Genomic DNA, 6,000 nt, shown 5'->3' with positions numbered 1-6,000 from the left:
AATCAGCAAATTAATCTAAAGACAAATTGTATTTTTGCAATTCAATAAAGCATTTCTAAACAGTTGTTCTTGTTACTGGTGTCTGCATTCATTGTGCCTCTCTGAAATGAAACAAGATAATGCAAGGTACAAAAGACAATAAAAAAATTATTTCTGTATTAAAATATATATTTTTAAGGTATAAAGTAAAAAAAAATTATATATATATGTATATATATATATATATATATATATATATATATATATATATATATATATCAGGGAGATACATTTAGTTTAGCATACACTTTTTTAATTATTTCTTTCTTAAGTTTTTTTTTTATTTTATTTTTTTTTACTAAACTCCATTGTTTTGTCAAGGCCCAGAAAGATAGTAAAAACATCGTTAAAATACTCCAAGTGGCTACAGTAGTTCAACCTTCATATTATGAAGCGACGAGAATACTTTTTGTGCACATGATTATTTTTGATTACAGTCCACAGTTAAATGGTTTATCAACAAAACCCCACAAAACTTTAGACAACAGCTAGATAGATTGTACGCAAAACCATGATCAACTCAGAATAATAATAAAAAACGAAGGCTGCAGTAAACTCACCCCAGTATTAATTTGATGCATAAGCTCATCCAATATCTCTCCAATGCTTCTTGAACACTTGAAGATTGTGACAAAGCGTGGTGTGTAGCGATCCACAGCAAGTAAAAGTTACTCTGTAGTCTGCAGATCTGTGGTGCATGGAAGCCCGTTTCTATGGAAGCCCATTCCCGCCACATAAGAAAAAAAAATCGAGCATTCTTAAGGCATAATTATGACATAAAAAGTCGAATTTATGACTTACTAAATCGAAATGATGACTTACTAAATCGAAATTATGACTTTAAAAGCCATAAGTATGAGATAAAAAGTCGAAATTTTGACATGCCAAATCGAAATTATGACTTTAAAAATCGAAATTATGACTTTCGGACTGGCTCATTGTTCTGACGCGACCCGACACATGATGAATTAATACAGATTAAGGAGTATTTCACCTCTGCACTGCAAGGATGGATTTTGATTGAATTAATTAATTTGACTGGTAACAGTGGTACTGTATAATTATTGTATGAATAAGTATTATTCTATAAATAAGTATAATTACTGTATAATTTTAATATTAGTATTTGACATAAAAGGTGATGCATAACTCTAAATAAGTTTAGAAAGTATGTCCATATATAGGTGAAAATGCCCCTCGAAATCAATTTAAGGTGGCAAATATTGACCTTAAATTAAAAAAATAATTTCTGTCAGTGCTGTGAACTGAACACTGCATAGAATATGAAAAATATGAATATCTTCGTGAGTCAGCTGTCAACAACAGGCCTAAACCAGCCATGGCACCAGCACAAGAACACAATCAGTAAAATATCATCTAATTTTTATCAACAAAACGTTGAAAATATTAAGATATGTTTTTGTCAATATTGCACACCTCTAATGTACGGTATTCATTTTGATTTCTTCAGGTCTTAAAAAGCCTTAAATTTGATTTTAAAAAGTGTGCAGGAACCCTGTAAACGGTTAGACGTAGTTACCAAGTCAGTTATTTTCAGTAAATTAATTAATAATCTTCTTTTGCTCTATAGTTCTCCAAAATGAAGAGAAAGAAGGACATCATGTCAATTACAGTTACATGTGACTACTGAATATGTAATGCAAATGTAAAAATATAATGGAAATGCAAATACATTGTTGAATGATAATAAACATGGTATTTTGCCTGTTAATGCCTGCAGTGCAATGCAGAAAATTATATGACAACAATAAGGTCTAAATCTGGCCCCTCTAACAGTACAACTGGCCCAAGCTTGAGATTGAGATTTTTTTATCTGAAGCCAAACCAGAAGGTTATTTAAAACACTCGACTTGCGCTATAAAGTACGTTTGGAGCACAAACATGGTTTTAATCTCATAAATTGTCGTGTATTGATGGTGTGCTAAGCTAACATGCTAGCTAGCCCTCAGATGCACCTCAGAAGCAGATGCTATTTTTCAAAAGTGGGGTTGCAGCTTAACAGGTTGCAACCTAGCTGTTATTTTTATGAATTTCTCTAAATAGGAATGCTTACTAAAATGTTTCTTTTTTCAAGAAGGTCATTTGATACAGTTTCAAATTTGTGATACAGTTTCAGTGCATTTATAGATTGATACAATGCCAACTTCAATTTTATTTTCATGAAGATGTTTCATAAAAAAATTAATAACTTTACAAAACTTTGAAGCTATTTATAACTATTTTTTTCATTATGACAATAATTAATTCTACATTTACAATAAACTGTCAGGTGTCCGCTTTCAAATGAGATCATACTTGTGCTTTTAGTGCAAAGGGTTCATGAACTGTATCTGTTTCAGTTTGGGTAGGCTATGCCATTTCTGGGGATTTTTCAAAAGTGGGGTTGCAGTTTAACAGGTTGCAGCTTATTGATATCTTATTTATATCGTATTGAAACACGTCTCAAGACCTTGCGTTTTCCCCATTCCACTGCCCACAGCCCACTTATGTGTAAATGCCCCCAAAGTCATAAACATCTTAATTGATATCGTATTGATATCTTCCAGATTAACCTGCACATCAAATATCCTAGACGCATCGGCAAAATACGTGATATATTAACACATATACCCATATATTTTATGAAGATGTTACACTTAAACTTAACGAATAAACATAATATTCCAACTTTAATCTGATAAATTTTGTAAATTCACGTAACACAATTTCCATCGGTGTGCACAAGCAGGCGTAACATTTCACTTTCACCTGCATTTCACTCTGCATTTACACCCATTCCTGCCCACACCTTTTCATGGGCATGGAAAAGTATGGAAGATACTGATGGTTTTTAATTGATGTTATTTAATGATACTACAGATTGCACTTCTTTGTTCACATTGACTTTAATGAAAACAACTGGTTTGCAGATCGTGCCATGTTTGCTGTGATGCATTTACACGGCTTTGACCAGCGGATGTCGCTAGCGTGGCACTCCCTTCTGCTCCACTGCTTTGCGCATGCGTAGAAGTGCGAGAAAATAAGTCATTACGAGAAAGTTTCTCATTATTATGATATGTTAAGTCATTATTACGAGAAAGTTTCTCATTATTACGAGATGTTAAGTCATTATTACGAGAAAGTTTTATTAATATGAGATGTTAAGTCATTATTATGAGAAAATTTCTCATTATTATAAGAAAATTTCTCATTATCATGTGAAAGTTTCTCATTATTAAGAGATACTAAGTCATAATTACGAAAAACGTTCTCATTATAATGAGATAGGGTACTAAGTCATTATTGTGAGAAACTTTCTCAATATAATGAGATACTAAGTCATAATAATTATGAGAAAGTTTCTCATTATTATGACTTAGATAAACTTTTTACTTTTTACTCAACTATGGCGGAAACGGGCTTCCATAACATTCTGAATTTAATAAATTTAAAAATAATAGTATAATGCTGTTGTGAAATCACAAATACTGTCAAAAATCATCACAAACTTAATCTCTGCATAAGCTACAGGTTAACGTTACCTATAACTGTAAATGTGCGCCATTTCACCAGATTTGTTACCTTAATAATTTATTAACCAATGCCAACAGAGGAGAATGCACCAGTGAACTGGTAAAATAGAAAACCATAATTCATATTACATTTGGGACAATTAAATAACTTTTCAGGCATTCCAGGTTTTTTCTGCACGTTAGGCACACTTTAATGCACTGCTGCCTCTATGGTTTAGTTACGTCCTTGCATCCTTTGTTGCTACTTGCTTGTTTAAAGTAAGCGTCACTCAAACAATTGAGTAACTTGTTATTTTCACCCTGCAATCGAGAAAAAAAAGTAAGAAGTATATATTTTATATTACTGATTAAAGTTAAGTAGGTAAGTATATGTGAGTCAGGAAATCTATTGGAATTTACATAATGTAACAATTAAAATGTTCAGTTCTGCTTTAAGCAGAGGGTGCAAAAGAAATTACAAAGTTATAATTATATAATTAATTTAATTGTGTTTTAACCTTACATTGTTTTCCCTTTACATCATTAATGTGTTAAATATAGAAATATTCAAAACCCAAAATACTCCTTGCATACGGACAGCTGGCCTTCACACACTCAACCCCGCAAGACCATGGTGAACCAGCTTCACCAGCTCCAGTTTGCTTGAGAACAGCATGAATATGGTTGTCCACCAGCTAGACCAGCACTGTACCAGCATATAAACCAGCCTGGACCGACACTATACCAGCATAAACCAGCCTGGGCCAGGAATCCATGCTGGTTTATGCTGGATTTTTCAGCAGGGTGCGCTGATTACTGTTAAAAGCCTAATTCAGCCCCTCGTTAGAGTAATTCCAGATAATGATAGACGAGGCTTACAACTGGATGGGCCTACTTCGGCCAGACGAGGTGGTTAGATCGGTATGGTTCCTCTTCAGACGAACTTCAAGCGACAGGACAGGGGCATACAGCTGGATGGACACACTCAAGCCAGAAGAGGTGAGTAGGCCGGTATGGTTCCTCTTTAGACGAACTTCAAGAAAACAGGACAGGGGCGTACAGCTGGATGGACACACTCAAGCTGCCGAGGTGAGTAGGCCGGTATGGTTCCTCTTTAGACGAACTTCAAGTGACAAGACAGGGGCGTACAACTGGATGTACACACTCAAGCCAGACCAGGTGAGTAGGCCAGTATGGTTCCTCTTTAGACAAACTTCAAGTGACAGGACAGGGGCGTACAGCTGGATGGACACACTCAAGCCAGACGAGGTGAGTAGGCTGGTATGGTTCCTCTTTAAACGAACTTCAAGTAACAGGACAGGGGCATGCAGCTGGATCTACACAATCAAACCAGACGAGGTGAGTAGGCCGGTATGGCTCCTCTTTAGACGAACTTCAAGTGACAGGACAGAGGCGTACAGCTGGATGGACACACTCAAGCCAGACGAGTAGAGTAGGCCGTAATGGTTCCTCTTTAGACGAACTTCAAGTGACGGGACTGGGGCGCACAGCTGGATGAACACACTCAAGCCAGACGAGGTGAGTAGGCCGGTATGGTTCCTCTTTAGACGAACTTCAAGTGACAGGACAGGGGCGGACAGCTGGATGGACACACTCAAGCTAGACGACGTGAGTAGGCCGGTATGGTTCTTCTTTAGACGAACTTCAAGTGACAGGACAGGGGCGTACAGCTGGATGGACACACTTAAGCCAGACAGATGAGTAGGCCGGTATGGTTCCTCTTTAGACGAACTTCAAGTGACGAGACAGGGGCGTACAACTGGATGGACACACTCAAGCCAGACGAGGTGAGTAGGCCGGTATCGTCCCTCTTTAGACGAACTTCAAGTGACAGGACAGGGGCGTACAGCTGGATGGACACACTCAAGCCAGACAAGGTGAGTAGGCCGGTATGGTTCCTCTTTAGACGAACTTCAAGATAACACGGGACAAAGACTTACGATTGAATGGACCCGCTCCGATCGATAAAAGGTGGGTTTTACACTGATCCTCAGTGGAAACGCCCTCAAGCTGGGCTGATCTTCTCCATTCCCCTTTGACTGGACAGCACCGTGAGGGTCAGAATTGTGAGCAACAGCAAGGTTATGTTCCACACTCAATAACTTTCCACTTCAACAAAACTTCCGTGACACACATCAACTTCAACACTGCAATCCGCACACAGGGTGAAATAAGGCCATCGCTCACACTCTAACCTGACTCCTCTGCCACAATCCGGAACGGGGTCTGGGTATACAAGGGGTGAACTGGAGGCCCAGGAGACACACAATTACAGTTTACTTTACAGCACTTTGTCCAAGCGCACTGGGACAGCGGTCTGGGATAGAGGTGATGCACACACAAAAATACTGGGAGAAGAGAGCAAAAGATCATGAGCCAGTTATCCCCAAGACTGAATTTTACGCTGTATTTCTTTCTCCATTAACAC

This window comes from Siphateles boraxobius, unplaced genomic scaffold (genome assembly GCF_051911475.1).
Source record: "Siphateles boraxobius isolate OS27281-9 unplaced genomic scaffold, OSU_SipBor_1 22, whole genome shotgun sequence".
Taxonomy (NCBI): Eukaryota; Metazoa; Chordata; class Actinopteri; order Cypriniformes; family Leuciscidae; genus Siphateles; species Siphateles boraxobius.
This window is presented reverse-complemented; position numbering follows the sequence as displayed.